At 31.2% G+C, this 10402-nt stretch overlaps 1 protein-coding gene across 7 annotated transcripts in view; it reads right to left on the reverse strand.

Moving 5' to 3' along the window:
* The window catches only part of LOC102677757 (RNA-binding protein Musashi homolog Rbp6-like), a 159305-nt gene that overhangs the window by 36225 nt on the left and 112678 nt on the right, over nucleotides 1-10402 (reverse strand). The window contains exon 4 of one of the 7 annotated variants that reach the window (XR_422139.2): nucleotides 8089-8355. The exons of the other annotated variants lie outside the window; for them this stretch is intronic. The gene's annotated coding sequence lies outside the window, so the exon portion shown is untranslated. The remainder of the gene's footprint in view (nucleotides 1-8088; nucleotides 8356-10402) is intronic. 7 annotated transcript variants of the gene reach the window in all.

Genomic DNA, 10402 nt, shown 5'->3' on the forward strand with positions numbered 1-10402 from the left:
CTTTCAAACGAGAGAGGGCGGCTCAATTTATTTTAATTTGGACGATATTAATTTTAATTAAGGTGTGCAATTAACACGGGACACGGGTTCGTCGCAGGATCGTCAGATGGCGCGGGCAGAGACCGGATGAAAATAACCTCGCTTTAAACACTTTTATGCCAAGTTTTTCAAGAGAGGGGGGATACAGTTAGGGCCTCGCTCCTTCTTTTTTCTACCTGTTTCACTGCGCGCTCACGTACACGTACATGTATCATCGTCTATCAATCTACGGGTCAAGTATAGACTACTACAACGTGACTAGACGACTCGTGCCATTGCATAAAGTGGACTTTTTTTTGCGCGACGACTTTAAACGTTCGATAATTAAATTCTAATATATAGAAAGAAAGAAATAAAGAAAGAAACGAATTTTTTGATCGATAGCAGTAAAGATACAGAGATGTGATGGGAAAAAAGTGTTCTAAAGGGAATATAGAATTTCTAATGTGATTGATCGAATATGATACTTTTTTCCTTTTACCGTTTCCCGCCTTCCTCTCTCGTTGCCTCTCGGGATACCTCTCTCTCTCTCTCTCTCTCAGAGTTTTCTCTCCCTCGGTTTGTGTATCCAGCACCCATGTTATTGGATCAATACGCGCAGGGTTAGGTTCCAATTAATCCACAGGGGGTGCCCTCAACAGACGGTCTATGGAAAACATAGCCGTACCCTCCTACGTTAAACCTAAACCACAAACACTGTGTCGACAGTGTATTCATCCACGTCACTCGAAAAAAAGTTTTCCAAGAAATTTTTTTATTAGCTTTGTACCTCGGAAGATGTGAGGTTTGATCGTTGTTTTATTGTATTGAAGTAGATGGAAATTATTGCACTAATCTATCGTGAATATTTTGTTAAAAAAAACATGTTAATCCATCAAACGAAAATTGCAAAGTTTGATTTCAAAGTGTTCTTTTTCTTCTTGAGGAAGAATGGAAGACAAAAGTTGTCAAGAGTCGTTTTCTTTTTTTTTTTGTTAGAAGAATTCTTGACGTGCTTTTTAACTTCTTGAAAGGATATTGTTATACATTATTGATTAAAAGTTAATACTTTAGAAAAGTTAGGTTAGAATTTCATAATCTTGAAAAGATTAATGATCCAAACGTAAATAAAATTATTATTCTTATGCTAATTCTTATTGTATAATAATTAAAACATTACTCGAAATTCGTATTATTAAAAATTTCACATCATATATTAAATCATATCCCATTTTCTGAAAATAATAATAGATCATCGTAAAATTAAAACGTCCAATTGATATATAATAAAAGATTCGATATACAAATGATTTCAAATTTTCGTATACGAACATTAAATTTTTATTCAATTAAAAATTTTTTCCAAAATTCTTCCAAAAAATATAATGAATATATTGATATATAAGATTCTTCTCAAATTATTTTTTATCCATCCATTTCCTTGCTAAATATATATCTTAAATAAATATTCCTTGATAATGAAAAAACACCTTGCAAAATAAATAAATAAATTAATATTCGCAAAAAGTGAAACCTGAGAAATTTTACATTTCAAAAGAAATGAAAATCATCGCAAAAATCGTTATGATTCTGATATTAGGCAATCGTTCGAGCAATGGTTAAAAAAAATCGAGAATGCCTTTTATTCCCTCAAACTCGGTTCCTCAAGGATCCTCTCGTTGCCAATTTCCTTTTCCCTCCTCCCCTCCAATCGCCCCTCACCCTTCTTCTCGCCCCCCTCCTCAGATCCCTCATCAGATTTTCAACCCGTCAACCCTTTCCAACGGTTATCCAAAGTCTCGAATATCATCGGTAACGACAGTGAGAGCAAGTTGGAAAGTTCATCTGCTTCTTCGATGGCGAACTCTTCTTCTATCTGGGCCAATCCCTTGTTACTCGGGAAACTCATCATTTCGATCGGTTTCGAAGACTAACGAGCCAGACTCCTCTACATGGAGTTCGAGTTTCCGTTCATCGACGTTCCTCGTAGAAACGAGGATCCAGCTATAGCGAGGGAGGAAAGAAAAATCTCGAAAAGATCCACTTTTTTTTGCGGATCTTTCTCTCTTTCGCCAACCAATTATCCTAGAGATTCTAGATCTAACGCGTTGTAACGAGGCTTTTTCTTTCTTTCTTTCTTTTGAGGATTAATGTAGATGAGAAAAGTTTCATTGATAATTTTATTGATTGATTCTGATTCGAATAATGACATCGATGATTTAATTTCCAAGTATTCATTCATATTTATTTATTTAAAATATAAGATACGTTGTTATAAAATATGAAAGAATTATATATGGTATATTTATTATCGAGATTTATTTCAAATTCGAAATTTTATTAGCGAAAAATTAGTGAAAAAGTTGGATAATAATTTGAAAATCTTTTGAATTATTCAGAAAAATTTATATATATATATATATATATTGGTTTGATTGTTTTCAAACACGTTTTTTATCTATTTATTTATGACTAGCATGTTATCGAATTAAATCGTACAATTATCTCTGTGTCCAAGTTATATATGTGTAAAATTGGATTGTCACTTGGTGGTTGTTAAGTTGCATTCAATTAACATAATTATCAAAGAACTTTTGTCATCAAAGCAGGGAAATTCAATTGTGATAAAATATGGTGTAAAAGGGAAATGGAATGTGTGCTTATCGTTGAATAACCTTTAACACAGAGAACCGCAATTTCATGCGGTTGTGTTACTGTATTTTGTCTATTTGAGATGTGGCTGTATTTGCATTTAATTAATCGCCTTTCCGCGGTACAATTTCGTGGGAACAAATCTTTTTTTCATTAATAATCAAATAAATGGATACAAATGTAAAAGATGGCAATCACTAATTATCTGATTATATGAGAATCACATTGAATTACATGAAAGGTATAAAAAAAAAAAACGAAAATGTTTTTAATTATTCTCTTTATCATAAGTGAACACAAGTACTATATTTGTCTTATTTGATCTACATGGAGTTTATCAATAATTGATCGATAAAATGCATATAAAGTGGCTATACTCGTTATTAAATAAATGTATATTGATGATTAAACTATTTAAGGTTATAAAATTATTTAGAAAAAATAATTCATTTATTTTTTATCCAGAAGGAAGATATTTGGAAGATATTTTTTAAAATAAAATAATATATGAACTTTCTAGAAAAGAAAAGAAAGAAAGAAAAAAAAAATCATGAAAAATTTTAATTTTACAGATAATTTAGCATTAACTTATCAAGAGATAGAGCAGAAAACCAGTGAAATAAGTTTGTCGATAGTTGGTAACAGAAAATTCTGTAATACCGAGAATATACTGCCTTATCGACTTACTCGATTTACCATGCAAGCAAGGATATCGCGCGATTAATTCTAACTTTATTCACAATTTATTTCAAAATAAATATGCATTTTCAAATTCAAGTAATATAATTGATTAACAAATGTGCTGAAATTTTATGATGGCAAAAAAATCTGTAGATATCTTTTTGATTAACTGACCCAAGACAGATCTAAGAAACACGATTCTAAGATAGTTTGATCGTTTCAAAGAATATGAACTTGCTCGCTTGAATACTAATATCCCATGAAAAAGATTCTATCGCATCGTTTCATTTTAAGATTACAGAACACGAACAGTAACGTATTAAGCATCTCGTTACTTATAATTATTCTAAGAGAGAACATTGCCACAACGAAGGCCAACATCACTCTAATTCCTTTTATTTTTTTTTCCCTTTATACAAATATTGTATAAAATTTTTCTACTAAATTTATTCCTATTTATAATTGTTTATATATTTCCAATCTGATTTTTCCATTTAAGTATTCCTCGTTCGATAAAATATTCTTTTCCATGAAAATTTTCTCGAATCTTCAAAAACAGATATAAATGGAAATGTATTTCAATAATCAACTTACGATCGTTTTCAAGATCGAAATTCGTAACGTGTATATATATCTAATTTAAATTGACTTAATCCAATCTATAATTTAAAATTTTATATGCACCAAAAATAATAAAAAACAATTTCTACCAATGCTCAAGCGATTAAATTATTATATCCCCGTTATATTGCATTCACATCAGGAGGAAACACGTTTGATTAAGCATTGTTGCGTATACATGAGAATCGCATTTGCATCCTCTCGTATTGCGTTACATACGATTCGCAACACGCAGCGTTACAACTAGACCCTTCTTCCATTCGAGAAACGTCGCTAATCACGAATCTCGCTTGATGTACACGAATAGATGAGAATACAAGACCGTCATGGCTGTTCTTCCCCACGCACGATTTCGTTCCTCGCGTTATCTCGCGTAAAATCGAAAAGGATTTGCTTTCGACACGATGCAACGTGACAAGATCAGGGGGTCTCCGCTTAATCGCCAATCTCGAACCAGCACTCCTCCCAATCACGGAGGCGCGCGTTATCGCGCCGATCTTCCTATCCAACGCTCACTCACGATCGTCAACCCCTTTTTGAAACACTATTATTCTCCTGAGAGGAAATTTTTCTTGGCGCGCAGTAGCCAAGATAGCTTCTGAGAATCATAAAAAAAAAAGAATGTACTCGATATCAATTATCGAACTAAATTGCTTGGCGTTCTTAATTGAGCCACGTTCGACACATTTTTTTTTTCATCGCGTTTTTCGAAAGAATTTTTTCGAAAAAAGAGCAAATGAAATTTAATTTTGATAAAATTAATGGATAATATTAGATTTTAAAGAATCTTTTGTCAAACTTTGCGAGCATATTTTGTTAAAATATCCTTTATTATAAAAGTCTTGGAATATTTAATTTAAAAATTTGAAAAAATTGATCTGATATTAGTTAGAATTGATTTGTGATATTAATATATTCATAATTTTATTTTATTAAAATAATATATAAAGGAAAAAGTAAAAATATGAGATACTTTTTTTTTGTATTTTGATTTGAAAAAATCTAAGAATGAAAAATCAAACAAATGATTAAGAAAATTTTATATGAAATGATATATAAATATAAATGCTATAAATAATTTTAAAAAACTATAAATTTTTTATCCTTTTAAAAAAATATTAAATATTGAATTCATTTTAGTTTTTTAGGTCTTGAAATCTAATTTCTTATATTTATTCATAAATTTCAACCATTTTTCATTACTAACTTGTCATTTTTTTATAATCTAATAACACAATATATATTTCATATTCTTGTCTATATTGATAAAATTATTCTATATATAATAATAATAATTTTCTTTTATTTCATTGAAAATGATAATATAAAACAGAATAAATTTCTTTAATATATACAAAATCTTCTTATAGCAAAAACGAAGAGGAAACATTAATAAACAATTCGCGACTAATAATGCGAAAGGTCGTCATAATATTCATTTTACTTTGTCTTGAATTCTTTCCTTATTTTAACAAACAAAAACATTTTAAACATCTTCAAGAAATATAACCACCATAAAACCACGGTATAAAATTAAATTAAATATAAATGAAAATAAATATACCAATAATTATTATTATTATATTTCAATGAAATACTAAAAGAATACATTTAAATGAAAAAAAAAAAAAAAATCTTGAGTATTAAATTTTAATCACTGTTTTAACGATTTCATTATTGTCTATAAATTATTATATCTATAAATTAATGTCTCATATTTCTATCATTATCTCTTCCATTCAATTAAACTTCACAATTTATATTATCTTTTATTAAAAAAATATTAAAACACGTTTTAATATATAAAAATAACTGGCTAGTTGTCTACAAACTATAATCATATCGTTATAACACGCAGCTTTATTAACGTGTCGAATTTCATAAAATATCTATGAATATCAGAGATCTTTTTTCATATACGTAATATTATTTTCGCGAGACCACAAATGGTGGTCGGTCACAAGTGATCGTCGTGACAGGGAATGTGTTAATCGATTTTTTATTATCATTGTGAATATAGAAGTGTGTATGCTCGTTTCATTCACAGTTAATCGTTCCCCGGGTTATGAGATTTTCGCAATGTCGAAGAGGTTCGACCGAGTGTCGATTCGCGTAATAAAACGCACAAGACTATTCTCCTCGTGGCAATCGATATGGAAATTTGTTGCGTATCGATGACAAACTTCGTTGAAAAAACATTGGTGCACATACCTTTCAATTACGCGAGAACAATACGATTCGGCGAATAAAGTCGACAATTTTTCGTTGGATTAAACCGGTCATTCAACCACGTGCAAAAATATTATTCAAATGGGTTTCAAAACTAAGAGATTAATAATTAGAATGAGATTGAAACATTTTTCTACTTTGAAAAACAATATATCGTTTAAATTTTTATATTGCAAGTAAATGGTAATTCTAACGAATCGATATTATATATAGTTTGTCTAATGAATTTTAGTAAATTTGAAATTTGTTTTGGTTAGGTTAGATTAGTTCTATAAAATTATACGATAATTTCTCTCTATAATATTTTCATTACGAGTTATGGTTATAAAAAGATTTCACTCGTAATAAAGTGTTAAATAATTTTTCTTATCGATAAAAAAAAGGAAAATCAAAGAGAGAGGGGAAAGGGAAGGAGAGAAAAATTAATTTAAAAAAAATGATCGATATGTATTAAAGCTTCTCTTAACGTGTAATTTAACCCTGTAACGAGTTCCATCCAAACAGATTGGATAGGAGTCAATTATTTTCTGATCGTAACCACACAACCGTTGGCTTTAATTAGGAGAAATTAAAGTGATACCAATCCAACATTCGCTGCCGGCTAACAGACCAACCGAATAAAATCCACTGATCCAGAATAGGCAAAGGGAACCGGTTCCATCGGTTACCAAAGTTGGTCAACCACATCGATTTATAACCGTTCTTATCGATCTTCTCGTGCTTCCATCACTCGTGTCACGATAACCGATCGAATTTTTGTATCTTATTTTTCATGAGTAAGCACAATTCAAATGTATGATTACGATTATACTCGTATTGATATTATGAATTTACGACCAATCATATAACTTTCAAATTAAAACGATAGAAATTGATTAAAGCGCATTATTTATAACATTTATTACGTAAAGGAAAATTAATGCGTTCAAATTTAATTTATATTCAACCGGATATATAGGTACGCATAAATTTTGTTATCTATCGTAGAATGAAAGGTGAGAGACAAGTCACGTTGCGTTGAGCCAAGTCATCATCTACTTCCGATATTGGTTATATCTAACGGTTGTCTAGCGATCTAGATTCGTCCAGGACGAGGTTATGTTTTCCTCGTCTTGTATTTCAACGCATGCTTCGAGCTGCTTTAGCTAAACGATTATCCTACTATGGAACGAGAATTAAGATAATGGAGAATGAGAGAAAGGCGAAAAAGCGGAAAAGCAAAAAAAGTTTGCCTGTGAGTTTGCGAGCAATGGAGAAAGAGAATTGTAAAAGAGGAGAGAAGAAAGGCATAGAAAGAGTGTGTAAGAGAAAGAGAGTGGAAAAGTAGGACTGCCAGAAAACTGATTTTCTCATGAAATGTGTGCATATCGAATAAATACGCGATGTTTATTTCGAACGGGATCGAATGGAAGAGCATAAAACTGCATAGCTAGATAACGAAATAATTCAAAAAAGCAAAACCGACGTTGAGATATTAAAATCGTTGATTGCGAAATATTACAAAAATATACAGATAAACAAAAATTGTTCGAATAATCGGATATTTCACTGAGCATTCGAAGATTTCGCTTGATCGTCTTTCGGTTATTTTCGGCTAACATCGGTAAATTAGCCGAAAGTTACCGAAGGCGAAGTTTACCGATGTTAGCCGAAAATAACCGAAAGACGATCATCTTTTGCATCGAAATTGTATATACGACTATACGTAACTTTTATTTCTTGCAATACTTTACGAGTATTTGATTATTTGGTCATCTTGAATATTCAGTTTAAAATAAGAATCCTATAAAGTACAAAAGTAGCTATCGACGGTCCGCAGCCCTTTCCGATTGCCTTTCTCTCTTTACCTGGTCATTGATCAGAGAGTTTCGGTAATTAGGGACTCACGAGAGACAATATACCGGGTCCCGGTCACCGTCGCTCCGTTGTTCGTGCTCGCACCTGGTGGTCCAACGTCGGTTCACCAGGACCGGCGACCAGGATTCGTACCTGCATCCTTGAAAAAAAGAGAGACGGAACAGGGGTTCTCGGGTGAAAAGGCTCGTGCTCGGTCTCGTGTGTAGCCCGGCTCGTTGTTGCTCTGCGCCTTTGTCTCTCTAACTCATTTTCCCCTCTTTCCTCTGATCCTCTTCTCCGAGAAGAGTCGTGGAAAGCCTGCGAAAATCGTCGATGCTTGTTTTCGTTCCGAAAGAAAGTGATACAGACTCGAGAAATTAGGAATAGATTTTGGAAAATAGTGATTGAGGATAGGTGGAGGAATATGGGAGGCTATGAAGGGGGGGGATTAGCGGTACACATGATCGGGCTTAAAGGAGACAAATATCGGTCGAGAGAAGGGTATTTCGTCATTTTAAACTCTCGTTCTGACTTATTACACGATCTCTCGAACCGTTTGAGAATACAGCAAGATCGTTCGACTGCTCGTGTAAAAACTAATAATTATGCCTTCTAAACCAGGGAATCGGGAAATGTATTGCTCGATCTTAACGATCTTAACAATGGTGGTTATCTATGATTATCGGTGGCACGACAATATACAATTTATAAGACAAACATTCCTTTGGCGTTTGGAGAGCGGTGTTAGAAAAAATAGGGATGAGTGATAAAATCTAACAACGAGTAATAAATAACAATATATTAATGTACATCGATATATAGATAGATAATACTAAGACACTACTCGATATATATATATGACACTGAATTAATGAAATCGAAAGAAAGAAGGAAAGAAAAAGTGAGGAAGAAAAAAATAAATAAATAAACAATTGCTCTAATTATATATATGTATACATATGTACAAAGTGTTAATACATTCGTGAGACATTTTTTAATAGATCAATTCTAAGAGATTAAAGTAAAAACGAAAGTTGGTATACAAAAATATTGGTTAAGTTATTAAGTTTACTTATCGAGTTATAAGCGACTGTGAAGTTTCCATTAGATAAAGCGAGACCCCTCTCTCTCTCTCTCTCTCTCTTTCTCTCGCTTGCTCGCTTCATCTAAGCCTCAACCGATATTTTCATATGCTAATTTTTGAATTTCTTTTTTTTCACCTTTAGAATTGATTTTCTATTCCACGAATATATTAATACCTAATACATATGTATTTTACATATACATATATGTATGTATGTATGTATGTATATATATATAGAAGCGACAAAATGTTTTCTATGACAAATCTGCCGCATTACCAGATATGTATAAATAATATGTCGTCGCACTAAATTACGAATAAAGGATTCTCGCAGGTTAAAACGAATATTTCAACTACAAGCGATATTTATATATATATATGTGTGTAAAAACATGTATTATATATATATATATATTTATGTATGTACGATCTACAAACAGTGATTGTAAACCGAAGCTTGTGATCGTTAGATGGCTGTTACTATGCACAAATAAACGCATTTTTGCATCTATGTCGATCGCTATGATTAATTTGCAACGCCAGCAACCCCCATTACAAACTAACCTATTTTCTAACCTATGAGGAAAGAGGGTACACACACTATCGAGACGGGGATCAATTAGTCATTTTTTTCTAAACACAAGCCCACAAGTAAATTTTAAAAGACGATACACATGTGTGTAGATACATGTATATCTCAGAGGAGAAACAATTTCATTTCATTAACCTTTGTGCCAATATTTGAATTTCTATTTGTTTTTGTATATTCATCATTTACTTTGCTTAACATTTAACATCATTTTTAACAAAAAATTACTCGAATATAAAATATAATCAGAATTTTTTGTTTATTGGCAGAAGGGTTAAAAGGATATTTTAATGAAAAATCTTTTTAAAAAAATAAATTATTGTTTGATATTTTCTTATATTATGTGCAACGGGATTATTTCTTAAATAATTATGTTTGAAAGTTTTATGACAATCATTTTTATTCAAACAAGTGCACGCGATTATTTCGATTCAATTTTGCTTGCAAAAATTTTTTTATAAAAAAGTTCACAAAAAATCCTAAAAAAAAAAATACATATTTTATATCAGAATATTTAGTTAAACGTGTGCTTAAGTAAGACACATGAATTATAATATTTAAACAATATCAATATTCTCTTCTACATGTCTAAATAACTGATTTGCATGTACAATTTTTGCAAATATTTAACCGCAAATATTTAATAAATATTTCATATTTATTAATAGATGAACAAATAAAAAAAAAAAAAA

This window comes from Apis dorsata, unplaced genomic scaffold (assembly GCF_000469605.1).
Source record: "Apis dorsata unplaced genomic scaffold, Apis dorsata 1.3 scaffold_347, whole genome shotgun sequence".
In the NCBI taxonomy this organism is placed as follows: Eukaryota; Metazoa; Arthropoda; class Insecta; order Hymenoptera; family Apidae; genus Apis; species Apis dorsata.